The following is a 16,685-nucleotide window of genomic DNA, read 5'->3' on the forward strand; positions in this document are numbered from 1 at the left end:
CTAGGAAGTCGCTGCGTATTCGGAAATAAAGAGCCAAGTATTAGTGAAAAGGTAGGATATGAATTTTACTGCTGCTCGTCTCAGTCGCAGCAATTAAAGCCGTACTCTAAAGTTCGTACCTAACCACACCCTCGGAAGACGCCACACATTCACAAATAAACAGCGAAATATTTGTGACAATGAAGAATATGAATGTCAATCCTCCTCGCTTCACTCGCAGGAAGTTAAACTGTCCTCTTAGGTTTCTGCCTAATCACCCACTCGAAAGGTGGCGCATATTTAGAAAATAAAGAGCCAAAAATTTGTGGGAAGGAAGAACATGAATTTTATTGTTGCTCGTTGCAATCGCAGCAATTTAAGTTGTCCTCTTATGTTCCTGCTTAACCACCTACTTGGAAATCGCTAAATATTTGTTACGTCCTTCTATCTCAGACCAGACTGAATGTAAATAACATCCAATTTTGCAGAACATTTTTTTATTACATTCACAAGAAAGTAACAGAACGTGTTACCAAGGCTAACATGAAAAAAATGCATCTAACGGGATGCGAACGAATAACTTTCGACTCCAGAAACCACGACGTTATTCATCATGCTAGCACTTAACCACGTGATATTTAACTTCGATCTTGGTTATTATTTTCTATCTTGAAAGTTTTTCTGCTGATGCATTAACAACTGACATTTACTGATAATGACAATGTGTCTGTGATAAATTTTCAATGCTCCGTTATACTGAAACTGCGTACAGAAAATTACAAAACAAGTGTGTTTTCATTCTTAATTTGTAAATTGTTGACGATAATAACTCACTCGTAAGAGAGCACTCTTATATGAAGGCGTTACGTGACATTTTGTTATAGCAATAATTATAATAAATCATTCCGAGAATGACGTGTTTCTGTCAATTTCCAGTACGCGCGTACGAAATCTCGTGAGAGACCCGTATCGAATCCTAAGAAAGTCGATAGCCAATCATGTGGTCGTCGATATTGTGTGTGACGTCAAAATGACGTCACGTTTGCGGAAATTGTGAAATGAGCGTTACCCGCTTGAATAACTTCAACGTAAAGTTATTTTCTTTAATCGTAGCAGGAACTTGACTCTACCAGTGAATTGTCATCTGTAATCCGAGGCTATATGTAAATCGCCGATGCGTGTTTCCGTTTATCTGCCGCTACACTTATAAGAGCACTTTTCGCTTACGCATGTCATAGTCGCCTGCATTTACACGTTCTTCAGGACCCCTCATTATCTATTCATTTCTCTTATTTCTTTAAAGATTTCACATTCTGTTTCGACGTTAAGTTGACCTACATGCCTATCGCAGTACTTGAAGTACATCTGTTAGAGACAAGAAATAAGCGGAATCAAATTCGTATACGTTCGCCAAGGTAACATAAACAAGCTGTATTCTGATAATCCTGTCACCTTTCGAATTAAATTTATAAGGTTTCTCGGATTAATTTGTAAGAATGACTGATATTCCATACTTTATCATGAATACAACAGGAAAACGACTTCTGTTTGAAATCACAAAGAACGGAGTGCGCAGGACTGCAAACTACGTATAAGTATTTTCTGCCCAGACTAGACTAGGATGGCAGTATCGCTACCGTTTCAGCATCTACACTCCTGGAAATGGAAAAAAAGAACACATTGACACCGGTGTGTCAGACCCACCATACTTGCTCCGGACACTGCGAGAGGGCTGTACAAGCAATGATCACACGCACGGCACAGCGGACACACCAGGAACCGCGGTGTTGGCCGTCGAATGGCGCTAGCTGCGCAGCATTTGTGCACCGCCGCCGTCAGTGTCAGCCAGTTTGCCGTGGCATACGGAGCTCCATCGCAGTCTTTAACACTGGTAGCATGCCGCGACAGCGTGGACGTGAACCGTATGTGCAGTTGACGGACTTTGAGCGAGGGCGTATAGTGGGCATGCGGGAGGCCGGGTGGACGTACCGCCGAATTGCTCAACACGTGGGGCGTGAGGTCTCCACAGTACATCGATGTTGTCGCCAGTGGTCGGCGGAAGGTGCACGTGCCCGTCGACCTGGGACCGGACCGCAGCGACGCACGGATGCACGCCAAGACCGTAGGATCCTACGCAGTGCCGTAGGGGACCGCACCGCCACTTCCCAGCAAATTAGGGACACTGTTGCTCCTGGGGTATCGGCGAGGACCATTTGCAACCGTCTCCATGAAGCTGGGCTACGGTCCCGCACACCGTTAGGCCGTCTTCCGCTCACGCCCCAACATCGTGCAGCCCGCCTCCAGTGGTGTCGCGACAGGCGTGAATGGAGGGACGAATGGAGACGTGTCGTCTTCAGCGATGAGAGTCGCTTCTGCCTTGGTGCCAATGATGATCGTATGCGTGTTTGGCGCCGTGCAGGTGAGCGCCACAATCAGGACTGCATATGACCGAGGCACACAGGGCCAACACCCGGCATCATGGTGTGGGGAGCGATCTCCTACACTGGCCGTACACCACTGGTGATCGTCGAGGGGACACTGAATAGTGCACGGTACATCCAAACCGTCATCGAACCCATCGTTCTACCATTCCTAGACCGGCAAGGGAACTTGCTGTTCCAACAGGACAATGCACGTCCGCATGTATCCCGTGCCACCCAACGTGCTCTAGAAGGTGTAAGTCAACTACCCTGGCCAGCAAGATCTCCGGATCTGTCCCCCATTGAGCATGTTTGGGACTGGATGAAGCGTCGTCTCACGCGGTCTGCACGTCCAGCACGAACGCTGGTCCAACTGAGGCGCCAGGTGGAAATGGCATGGCAAGCCGTTCCACAGGACTACATCCAGCATCTTTACGATCGTCTCCATGGGAGAATAGCAGCCTGCATTGCTGCGAAAGGTGGATATACACTGTACTAGTGCCGACATTGTGCATGCTCTGTTGCCTGTGTCTATGTGCCTGTGGTTCTGTCAGTGTGATCATGTGATGTATCTGACCCCAGGAATGTGTCAATAAAGTTTCCCCTTCCTGGGACAATGAATTCACGGTGTTCTTATTTCAATTTCCAGGAGTGTATTTACGAAGTGTCGAAAGACAATTCTAAATCTTTTTGTTTCAGGTTTTGTTCCACCAGTTTTACGACTCAACTGTGCATTCTATAAATACAAATCTTAAAAAGTGTGTTGTTTTGAAAGTCGGCCGGGGTGGCCGAGCGGTTCTAAGCGCTACAGTCTGGAAGCGCGCGACCGCTACGGTCGCAGGTTCGAATCCTGCCTCGGGTATGATTGTGTGTGATGTCCTTTAGTTAATTAGGTTTAAGTAGTTCTAAGTTCTATGGGGCTTTTGACCTCAGAAGTTAAGTCCCATAGTGCTCAGAGCCATTTGAATCATTTTGTTGTTGTTTTGAAAACCAGCCTTGTTGTTGTTGTTGTGGTCTTCAGTTCAGAGACTGGTCTGATGCAGCTTGCTTCTCTATCTTGTGCAAGCTTCTTCATCTCCCAGTACCTACTGCAACCTACATCCTTCTGAATCTGTTTAGTGTATTCATCTCTTGGTCTCCCTCTACGAATTCTACCCTCCACGCTGCCCTCCAATACTAATTTGGTGATCCCTTGATGCCTTATGCAAACACAATTAATTTATTTTTTATTTTTACATTCACCCAGACGTGTTTCAACACCTATGTATCATCTTCTGTGGTCGAATATTTATTTCTTAAAATTACATCGCTAAAGGAACTGCATTATTATGCATCAGTTTTTTATTGCTTTTCGTCGTTTTTTTGCGACAGCATGTCATCTGCAAAATTTCTCGTCCTATTGCGTGTCTCTGGTTGATGTATCGATCAACTGCTACTCAGTGCACTGTTCCCACACAGTTTTCCACAATTTTTTTTTTCACTCACTAGTTCACCTCACATATACTTTCACAAAATGTCGCGAAACGTGATCGGAGCGGACACTTCTGACTCCATGCTGACCCCAGGAGTATGGAGTCAGAAGTGTCTGCTCGGATCACGTTTCGACACTTTTTGTGAAAATACGTGCGAGGTGAACTAGTGAGCGAAAAACCTTTGTGAAAAACTGTTTGGAAACAGTGCACTGAGTAGCAGTTCATCGAGACATTAACCAGAGACACGCATCAGGACGAGAAATTTTGCAGATGACGTGCTGTCGCAAAAAAAAGACGAAAAATGGCACAAAAACCGATATATAATAATGTAGTTTATTTAGAGGTGCAATTTTAAAAATTAAAATTTGACCCTCAGAAGATGACACATAGGTGTCGAAATATGTCTGGGTAAACACAAAAATAAAAAAATAAATTAATTGTCTTTGCTTAAGGCTAATTTTCGAAACAACCCAATTTTTAAATCGCAAACACGGAAAAACATCAAGAGGGGCTTCAAACCTTAGTAAAATGAGTCTCATATTTTAAAATATTGTACACGGCTGGAGCAGCAACTGTAGGATCAAATCCCTAAGGAAGTGTTATAGACCCTCTTCTGTTTTTATCCTATATAAACTATTTGGGAAACAACATGAACAATCTTCTTAGATTGTTTGCTGATGATGCTGTCATTTGCCGTGTAGTAAACTCATTATAAGGTCAATTACAATTATAAAAAATGATTTAGACAAGATAGCTGTATGGTGGGGGAAGTGGCGTTTCGCCCTGAGCAATATAAAGTGTGAGACCCTCCAACAGAATACTAACAAGAATCCATTAAATTTTCGTTCCGCGACAAATCACACAAATTCAAAGGTTGTCGATTCAGCTAAATACATAGAGATTACAGTTACGAATACCTGAAATTGGAACTAACACATGCAAAATGTTGTGGGGAGGACGAACCAAAGACTACGTTTTATCGACAGAACACTTAGAAGACGCGACAAATCTACTAAAGAGACTGCCTATATCACGGTTGTCCATTCATTGACAGAGTATTGCTGTGCGATATATGGTCCTTATTAGATGATATTGAGGGAGGAGATCCAAAAAGCCAAAGAAGGGCAGCTCGTTTTGTATTAACGCGAAACAGAAGAGAGTGTCACGAGTATGATACGCAAGTTGTGATGCCAATCAGCGTTTTGCGCTGCGGCGACATCTTTTCACATAATTTCAGTTACCAACTTACTCCTCCGAATCCAAAAATACTTTTTTGCCGCCCACCTACATAAGATGAAATTACAATCGCTGTAATAGAAGAGACATCAGAGCTCGCGTGTGAAAATTTAGTTGTTAATTTTTCCCACGTGTTGTTAGAGAGTAGAACGGTCGAGAAAGGACGTGAAAGTGGTTTTGTGCGCCCTCTACCTGGAGCTTAAGTGTGAATTGCAAAGTAGATGTAGATGAACGCCATTTGTTTCCTTAACTGCAGGACGGCATTCTGCTTCCGCTGTACGAAAGGCGGCGAGACCCTTAGCACATGTCTGCATTTGAACATCAACAGAATCGATCGCTTGCTTCTGACATCAGCATGACACTTATCTTTCCACCAGAGAACAAGCTGTCTTATAATCGGTCATGAAAATTTTGGCGTGGGTGCATCAGTTGCATGATAGATCATATTGATATTGTGATCTAGCCATATCTGGACGTTGTCTGTACGTTCAAAAACGAACAGGTGTTGTTCAGTGTCCAGTTCGCCTTCTTTTGCAGTCATCTCGGCGCATTGTGCTGTTCGATTCTCCTACTTGTATCTAGACATGTAAGCGGTAATTGGCGACTAGATCATTGACCACTTCTCCTTGAGCACTGTTTGCTACGACTGGATAGCATAAGTATTGCGGAACACGAATCTTTAAGTGTTGTAGGGCGTGCTCTGCCCTATGTTTAGAAGGCGTAGATCGTCTGATAACAAGAGTAGCTCGGCAGGTATGTCATAATGTTGTGAAGAACTCCATTATCTAATAGACTCTACAGTCCGATTAAAATTACTTGATGGTTGACATTTTATGAGTTGGAGCTGGTTTCCTCCAATGAGTGAACCCAGCGTCACGCCCAAACAGTACGCCGTCGCCAAACTGCCACAACAATTAGTCAGTTCAGTTCCAAATCCTTGTCCAGCAATTTTTCTTAATATGTTTGGATCCAGAATCATTGACCTGGCCATTATTTCTTATTTCACCACACATGATAACCACACCAAAAACAACACACACACATACATACACACAACGATACTAATGAAATACACCCATTTCATACACAGCACTTACTAAAAACTACTGAATACTTCCGCACAAGATGCGATTCAGCGTCACATATACACTTATGGTAAGCACAGTGATCGACTTACATTAGATAAGCTTCGCACGATATTGCACGAAGCTTAATTTTTGGAAGCTGCAATTCATCGTTGGGACTAGGTCATTATAGTCATAAATTTAACCATTGCATCAAGTGTTGTGCGGTAGCGCAGTGGTTAGCGTATAAATCTGACGTTTAGATGGCAAGTTCGAATCTCGTCAAATGGAGCGATAGTATTTTATTTTTAAATCTGATCAAAAGAGTTTGACTATTATTTTTACTCACTTAATTGGTACCGAGCGAGGTGGCGCAGTGGTTAGCACACTGGACTCGCATTCGGGAGGACGACGGTTCAATCCCGTCTCCGGCCATCCTGATTTAGGTTTTCCGTGATTTTCCTAAGTCGTTTCAGGCAAATGCCGGGATGGTTCCTTTGAAAGGGCACGGCCGATTTCCTTCCCAATCCTTCCCTAACCCGAGCTTGCGCTCCGTCTCTAATGACCTCGTTGTCGACGGGACGTTAAACACTACCCACCACCACCACTTAATTGGTTTGAATGTAATTTGTTGTATTTCTAATTCTTTGCCGCTTCGTTTTCCTCATCGTATTGCCCATTTTATTTGCTCTTATTTTCTTCTTTTTCGTATGGAATCTACCTGTATCGCCTATAATCTGCAACCAAGTGCAAGGGCTGCTCGTCCGTTGGTAATACGGCAGCTCGTGACGATAGTTTCAGATAACCAATGATAGCGAGAAATTAGTTTGCTTTTAGCGCTGAATTTAAATTTTTTTTGTCTTGAGTTTGCTTGTAGGGGTAAGGTTTTATGACCGTGAACAATGCGTGATTTTTAGTTCTGCCGCAGATTGCTTGTCGCCGTTTTCTCAGTTACATTGACCATCACGAGATTGTGGCTAGCTAAGGACATGAGTTTATTAAATTCAGGTCTACGAAATGCGTCGTGTTCCACAGATCAGTTGTTGATCAGTTAAAATCAACTGTCAACAGCGCATCTGACATTTCCGTCATACGTTTCAACATTGGTCAGCATTTGTGAAGTGACCTGCCGAGTTTGTGTTTCACCTATAACCGAGCGCTAGTCAGCAGCCGATGTGGCTACGCTGTAGCGGCAAGTGACAGACGTCAACTACCAAGTAATTTTAATATGGCTTCATTAGGGAGCAACATAAGTGTATTTGTCATCCTATCTGTGGAGCTATTCCTTCGACCAAAGACGTCCGTCGCTCTGAAGCTGATCTCTTGCAGATGATGACATTTATGTCTCCACATGAGCCCTGGTCCAAATTGGGTTTCACTGCAGTATGGGAGCCATTTTATCTGCGAAATTTTCTCTCCCTTTTCCCTTTTTATCTGTTATGTTGGGAACTATAATAGCGGAAAAGGTAATGAATTTTTTGGACCTCTCAATGAGATTCTTACAATCTCCTTATATTCGGTCAGTGTTTCCTCAGCTGATGCCTTGAACACGAGTAGCCTAGAATGATTGTATGTTTTTGGGCTCTTTTTCCCATAATTTTAGCTTCGGTTTTCTTTAGGTGGTGAGTATGGAGTCTTCATAGAGTGAGACACTTTTTCAGCCGTCCAAAAGACGTGGTGGACCTCTACCACTATTATCTCCGACTTAGTTACCTGCTTGTGTCTGTATTAAAAGTGGTGTCTGTTTTGTGCGTCTATATCGTTGCAACTACTTTTATTGTGTGATCCTTCACACATATATTGGCGCTGTTACTCATTGTATCGCTTTATCGCTTCGCTAAATGGTACACGCTTTTTCCTTTTCATTTATTCGAATTTTTGTTGTCCCAGGCACACGGGACAGCCTCGAGTCCATACAGCGTGACCCCAATCACAATTAGTACGTCGTGGAGGAGATAAACATACTGTCCTCAGTCATGGGCTGCTTCGCGACAATTTCCATTCCTTTTTGTTGCCGTTACATTCAAGCGTGCTGTCTCCAAACATCTGGCACTTTAAGTACTTTAAAATTGTAGGTATGTAAGTTCGTACTGAAGGTACCCAGCATTGATATAAAACTCTGGAAGCTTGGCTACGTTAAAAGCGAGACTCATTGTGGTCGTCGCCTATAGCTTTCCGTAACTCTCTTTCTAATATGTTTACGCCAGTGACGTCTTCATTCCACATTATTCCTTTACGTTTGCGTGTACCCGTATCCATATTATCATCTCATGGTATTTTACTGTAGTTTAGAGATCATGTCCTTTTGGATATCAGACAAATTGCTCCATATTCGCATTACGACAACTACTGCACTGTGTTCCCCCGAATACTTTATAAACCCTCCACTGCTAGTGCTGCCACCCGCTGTTTGTAAGTGGTTATTGGACGTTGACGTCGAACATAGGCGATGGTCACATTAATATGAATGGACCGTGTATTTAGTAACTTACTTTCTTGCCTATTATCCTTGTAGTTTCACGGTTATTGTTATTAGATTTCTATTCATTAAATTGCGTTGCTAGTAACACTAACGCCGCTTCAGATGATTATCATACACTTGAGGTCTAACTGAACATCTGTGATAATGATATTTAATTTTCACACCATTGGTTTGATGTATTTACATTCGTCTCGATTTTAGTGCTTTAAATTTTGGAACGTCTTTTCACAAAAGAGGAAATCATATTTATTTTGTTATGTGTCACCCTACCAGTATCTGTATTTAACATGTATCCTTATTCATCACCTCTGTACTTATTTTCTGTCGGTTGTGTTTAGCTCAGCTCACTGTCTATTTTATTTATTGCAAGGAACCGTCTCAACATTTGCCCTCGGCGATTGAGGTAAACCACGGAAAACTTAAACCGCTCGATACCTCTCCGCTATGGGGTTTAGAGGGCACTGTGTCAGTCACATGCATATCTCTACACGCCGCACATCACGGCGTAGAGAGTTTGCCCTGGGCACCGCCACCAAGCATGGAAAAAACTCGCGTGCAATGATGATTCTGGAAACACCGTCGGCAGGGTAAGTATACGTGGAAAACCACATGAGACCGATGAAAAGAGTACGTAGTTCACATGGGTAGTGGAGGTATTTTTGTCTACGAGATATTTACGAGGAATCAGAGTAGCTGGTACGTCTGCCATCTCAGAGCAGAACAATATTTCTAATTATTTACTTATTTGTATTAATGGTCAATTACCTTGGTAACTAAATGGAGCGGCAAAGCATCGTCCCTAATTTAAAGTCCAAACAAAAAATAGATGCATCAAAATAAAGCAACCATGTTAACATGATTGATATCTACGGAATGGGGAGATTTGTTTAGATGCGTTGCATTACCGCTAGGTGACACAGGCAATAGTTACCTAGTTTCATGTTCCATTAATCATTTGTACGGTTAATCGTAATGATATCAAAACAACAACAAAGATTGAATAGGACATTGGATACATGGAACTGACATTTAATTAGTGCAAACTGTGATTTATAACCAACTGCAACCATGCCGGGACGGATTGTGGAATCATTTCTGGTAAACGGTTATTCTATTGTCGCTGGAGACGCTTCCAGATTCCCCCACGTGGGGCACTACCAGGTCGGGAAACCATTAGCTTGTGATTATCAGACTTTAGAACAAGTGTCAACGTGTTTAAAGAAAGAGGAGGAAGGCCATGCAGCTTCCGAACTTCAAAGAACATTGATGCTGCGAGGCGTTCATTTCAGCATTTTCCAAAGAGTACTGCTCGAAAACACGCTAGAGTTCTTCAGTTATCTAAACGGAATGCTCGTTGTTGATCGACTGTTTGAATGTGATTATGTGAATCGTGTGAGGTCAGCTGCAAATATCTTTGAAAATGTGCCTGAGGGTGCTGTAATCCTTTGCAGTTATTAAGCACACTAATATTTGTCGATGTGTGTTCATTGTCAAAATTTCCGATACTGGAGTGGACAGAAGCTTCCTGAACTCTATATAAAACCACTACATAACGAACGTGTTACTGCATGGTGCGCGGTTGGAAGAGTCGGGATAACTGAACCTTAGTATTTTGGAGAGGATGGTGCTACTGTAGCAGTAAACTCTCACCGATACACTCACATGATCGAGACTTTTTGCACCAAGACTCATTGCGATGCAGACAGACTAGATGTAGTTTGAACAGCACAGAGCCACCGCTCACGCAGCTCGGATTTCTCTGAAGTGCTGAGACAGATGTTTCCTGGACTCTTAATTTCTTGCCGGCCGCGGTGGTCTCGCCGTTAAGGCGCTCAGTCCGGAACCGCGCGAGTGCTACGGTCGCAGGTTCGAATCCTGCCTCGGGCATGGATGTGTGTGATGTCCTTAGGTTAGTTAGGTTTAAGTAGTTCTAAGTTCTAGGGGACTGATGACCACAGAAGTTAAGTCCCATAGTGCTCAGAGCCATTTGAGCCATGCTAATTTCTTCACGTGGCAGCGTTCCCTGGCCAGCAAAATCACAAATGTTAAATCTTACAATTTTTTGAAGGTGGAGGGGTGGGGGGTGGGGGGAAGCGTTGGGGGTGGAGGGGCATCTTAAGGCTGTGATGTTCAAACATCGGTCGAGTGCTTTAACAGCTCTGAGAAATGTAATACAGGAAGAATTTTTTTTAAGACATGCTCTTTAGGGTGATGTAGAATTTCGCAAATCGTGCTCAGCAATGCACTGATAGTGGAGGACACGATTTGAGTGACACATTGTTTAAAAATGAAAAATTTGCACTGGATAAATACCATTCATGTTAATACAGTATCTTTGTTTTTATAAGTCTGTGAGACGTCGTGGTCTCCTGACCTTAATTGCTCACATATTTCGCCATCACAATTATATTCCGCACATCAAGACGCTTCATTCGAACCCAAACTCGATAAGATAAAGTCAGTGTTGTATGAATTCATGTAAACGATATGCAAATAACAAGTGCGCACCATGGTTGAAATACTCGAGGCTGGCGTACGCACATACATTCCAAACATGACGGTCACAGGAGCTTTTAGTTTGAGAGAGACAGACCACACACCGAGAGGCTGGTCCCTTCAGAGGACAAGTCCACCTCGGCCACCCGTGGAGCAGACAGCGTGTGCCCGAGTGAAAGGGTGAACGACCCCGAGTTCGGCTTAAAAGCAAATTCCGCTACATTGTGTGGGAGCGTCCAACCTACGCATTCTTTACACATAGCACACAGTTTCAGAGATTTTCACAGGGACATAGCAAACGCCAAACGCCGATACTACAGATTTCCGGATTGGCTACCTTAAATGAAACGTCATTCTCCCGTTTTAGAAGAGCAATGCTGATTGGCAGACGATATTTCTGACGCCATGAGCTGAAGGAGTAATGGAAGAGACAAAAAGATATACAACTTTCACGTCTGGCGTGGAGAGGCGCCATTCAGTTGTCGCTCTTGGAGCGAGGAACAAGTCTCTCCTCAGTACTTCGCTGGGAGAGCACCTCTGTAGAGAGCGAATCGAAGTGCGACTCTATATTGAGTTCTTGCGATTAAGTGTTGTTCACTGTGTTGGCCGACACACTTATTGTGTGGTGTGAATGGACAGAGTTATAGTTAAATGCCTGCGAGCTAATTTTTGAGTGGCATCACGGTAGACTGGTTATCTGACCAGTGTACCACGCCAATAGTTAGACTAGGGGCGAATAGGAATCCTTGACTTCATCAAGGCGTAGGGAGAGTTTGATAGGCGAAGGTCAATCCAGATAGAACGAGAGTTATCTTATTTGCCAGCAGTGAGCGGCGCAGACAGCAGTCATCGCAGCTTACGGTATTGTGCACTATAGCTATGGCGAGCCACATATTTCCTCGACAACAGTACACTTCACTGCATTTCACACGCGACAGCCTCGACCGTACCTAGCAACATTCTAAAGGATAATTATTCAATTTGAGTAGGCGCGCCTCTCAGACATTCTGCTTTGTATAGAAATTTCATTAGCGAATCCTGTCCTTGAGAAGGAACTTCACATTCCGAAAAGAACCAGGATATAACTTGTTCAAATCATAACTAAAAGTGCCATTGTGATTTCTCAGAATTTTTGCAAAATAAATAATAATTTTCGTTAGTTTCATGTTTTTCTTACACTAACTAGCACTACTCCAGTACTCAAGTATCCCACCAGTTACGTAAGAAGTTTTGTGAATTTTTGTGTCATTTCCTTACAGCGGACGACTTCAGAAGATATTTATTGCTGAAAGTTTTTCAGGCATTTCTCTTTAGAACGTTAGGAGCGTCTGTCTGACTTCTGTAGTAGTGTGGGGGTGGAAATTGCCTCTTGCAGGAGCCACAGGGTAAAGGGTACATCTCAGATTAATCCGTTGCACAGAATAACAGAATAGCAGATCAACCCCACACCACAGAAGTATGTTTTTTATTTGAACATTAAATTAGGAAGGAAGTTTTGCCACGCCATGTATTATGGAACACTTGATTTCAAATAGCATTTCTTTATACAAGTTGCAGAGGAATCATATACGTTTTTATATGTTTATACTTTCCATCGTTGGCAGGCTATGGGGAACGTTGTCATACGATTAATTAAGAGAAAAACGAATTGCGTCAGTCTACAATTAAATGCTCTTCATTTTATTATACCATGATAGATTTCGTGCCTTCTAGCCTCATCAACAGATGTAACTGGTACTTATATATCGATTCGATGTTATTATATCAAGAAAGTCATTTTCCTGTAGCACGAAGAGCTACTAATGAAACAAACTTTTATTTGCTACAAATTTCGACCGAACCGGTTATCCACCAGACAACATAAAATAGATAACAATTTTATGTTGCCTACTGGTAATCAGGTCCATCAAAATTTGTAGCAAATAAAAGTTGCTTTTATTAGCATCTCTAAGTGTTACAGGAAAATGAATTTCTTAAAATATTTACGACATGTTGTGCATCAGCTGCATAAAATAAACTAATTATTATGGCAAATATTTTACGGCATGAACTAATCATACATATAGGTTATTATTGGAGAATTCGAACACCTACTACACGCTCATTCCTTCATTGGACATAATGTAAATTCTGAGTTTCGAACTCAACACCTGTGACCAGGTACATCACAAATGCTTCACATGTAAACAATACACACAACAGTTTCAACTTCTGAGGAAACAACGACCTTTTATATAGAATGTATTTTTTGAAAATCAAACACAAAAGGAATACGGTATAATTCCATGTTTTCTGAAACTAACCTGCACCAAAACAAGACCTGTATGACAATTCGAAACAAAATTTGTAGACTTTACCCTGTAAAGATAAAGAAAATTACAATATTCACTCTTGTGAAGAAGTCTAGAATGTAATATAAAAAAATAGTTCGATAAAAATTATCAGATTGCTGGGCAGATCGGAACAGAGTGGAGTGGAAGACCTCATTATGATCATAATCAAAATGAAACTGCTGCGGTCGGGATACGTATCCAGGCGAAATTATTGTAGACGGAACAAGGAAGCTGTGTTTCTGTATTCAAAGACGTAAGAAAATTCGTAGAAGACGACATAATAGTTGGTAGGGTGATGACAGTAGAAGACTTGCAGCATCATTACGAATGCATATAGCTGCTACCGTAACGCCTGCAAAATATGAGTGATGCTACTGATCATGATGATGACTTAGGCGATACAAAAGAAAAGGCGATGGAAATTTCAGATTAGAGTCCCGTCGTTATCGAGAACATTAGAGGCTGCTCTGAAAGATGGAGAAGAAGAAAACTGGTACGGGCTGGTCGCCAAAGAACCCATCAGCGCATACACTTCCAGTGTCTTAGGTAAGCGATAGAATACCTAAATCAGGATTTCCAGACAAGAGTTGAACATCACTGAAACGTCTCATTCGATATGGATGTCAAATTGACTTCATTGTAGATGTCCATTTCATATCGACAACAATTATCCTGATCGAAGATGTACACCAGAAATAAAGTTCACTGAGTCTATTGTCTTAACATTGTATTTTACACCTGCCTATTGTTGTTTATCATCTAGTGTCGTCTTTATGAAAGAAATGATTTTACACCCTGCCTGCTGTTGTTTATCCAGTTAGCGTCGTCTTTATGAAAGAAATGTATCGTGAATGAACAAGAAACGTTTTCTGTGAACAGATGAAAGAGTGAATCTTCATAGTTTTCCAGTGTACTGAGGAATCGTATGACTTTGAGGGTGCAGTAATATTTTCACTCGGTCAGAAAATGGCTAGAACGTAAACATCCAGCATAACAGGGCGAGAGACGAACTGAAAGCCGTACACAATCTCACCTATCAGGTGAAAGAGTGTTGTTCACAATGTAGGTAGCCTCCAGCTTGGGTGCGGCGAACAGTGGCTGTCCATTCTAGTCTTGACAAAACCGATGTGTGTTCACCGTGAGCTAAGTCAGACCTGCGGTTTATTTACAGAGCCCGGGAGGAAGGGCCTTCCGGGATTATTATGTATGCCGGCCAAGTTAAACACAAGTGGGAGCAGCGGCGCCAAAATATTCACTTCGCTGTTAAAATAAAACTGCTAAATGGCACGTCTTCCAACATTTTGTAGTCGAAAGCGTCGAATACTCCTTTGCCCCAGATGAACAGCTAACGAACCACTGCCGTTTTAGCTCTCAAATCTCACTAGTACGGAGACAGATGTAGAAGACAAACACCTGGACTGAAATCTTCGTTTCATGGACAACTCCTCTGCTGATATGGTTTTAGACAACATATTAATTAAAAGCATTTCTTCTTTTTTGCAACCTTTTCTCTTTAAGTGTCTAATGACTAAAGATAATACCTCTATAACTTACAGATTAACGATTGTCACTAGCTACAATAAACAGGAGCAACGAATCATCAAGCGTATATATGCACGCGGCACATTTTCGGGCTGGCCAAAATTGCCTCAGAATTGTGGAGTAATTTGCTCTTTATTTCATTTCTTCTTGGAGACTACACTCATTCGGTAACTAAACAAATTCTTCAAAAGAATATCTTCGTCAGAACTGCATTGCAAACCTCTTCCACTGTTGACAACTATTTGTTTCTCATTTATTTGTATGTTTCACGCCCTTGCTCTACCTATTTATTCCCTCCTGTCTCTATGAACTCAGAATTGCCGGACGTTGTGGCCGAGCGGTTCTAGGCGCTTCAGTCCGGAACCGCGCGACTGCTACGGCCGCAGGGTCGAATCCTGCCTCGGGCGTGGATGTGTGTGATGTCCTTAGGTTAGTTAGATTTAAGTAGTTCTAAGTCTAGGGGACTGATGACCTCAGGAGTTAAGTCCCATAGTGTTCAGAACCATTTGAACCATTTGAACCACGAAATGTCCGACTGACAGGAAAACAATTTTTGAGGCTAATCTTAAATCACTCCTTCTCAACAAATCCTTCTATCTGTACACGTATGTACACAACCCAGACACATTAATGTGACCGCCGGCTATGGTTCAAATGGTTCAAATGGCTATAAGCACTATGGGACTTAACATCTGAGATCATCAGTCCCCTAGACTTAAAACTACTTAAACCCAACTAACGTAAGTACATCACACACATCCACGCCAGAGGCAGGATTCGAACCTACGACCGTAGCAGCAGCGCGGTTCAGGACTGAAGCGCCTAGAACCTCTCGGCTACAAGGGCCGGCCCACCGTCTATATTCGACGTCTGTCTATCACAGAGAACTGCAACTGTAATCATCTGCATACATGCTGATGTTGTGTACGTGTACCAAATTACACTGATATGCCGCCATATCATCTGGGTGCTTTGCTTTCATTCTCGCGAAATATAGGTAAAGATTACACAGCGTATTTCGTTATCAGCAATGACAATTGATGTTGATCGTTTGTGACAAGATCGTGCTATATCTCGTGTACGAAGAAGCTGTTATCGTCTCTGGCTGGCGCGCTGCAGGTCACCATTTCATACCTGACCACCCACAATTATTTGTTATTTGGTATTTAATATTAACTGAATTTTCCGTCGGTGCTTGGCGGAACGTGACAATAATATTAAAAAGGAGAACTCTTCCTTATGTTCATACTCCAGATCACTCGTTTCGAGGCATGCACCGTGCTGTGGCGTAGCTCTTCACACCATCTTGAGCATCGCTTAGCACTAACTACATAAAATGTATGGCTTATGAGGAGCTGGTCGACCATTCTTTTTTAACTCCCTAAGCACAGCCATTGTGTTAGCTGAACTACTGGTGGAATTTGTAACACACGACAGATTAGTTCCACTAATTTCATGAGATTTTTTGCAGACACCCTCCACAATGCTCCATAGTCCCCGTCTGTTACTACGTTTGATTGTGTGAACCATGGCATGTTAAAGAAATTACAATTCCTTGGTATTAATGGAATAGCATATGACTGGTTGAAGTCATATCTACAGAATAGGAAACATAAAGATTCCATATATAGGTCAAGTAATTTAAATAAGTTTGCCACTTC

The sequence above is a fragment of the Schistocerca piceifrons genome, chromosome X (assembly GCF_021461385.2).
Source record: "Schistocerca piceifrons isolate TAMUIC-IGC-003096 chromosome X, iqSchPice1.1, whole genome shotgun sequence".
In the NCBI taxonomy this organism is placed as follows: Eukaryota; Metazoa; Arthropoda; class Insecta; order Orthoptera; family Acrididae; genus Schistocerca; species Schistocerca piceifrons.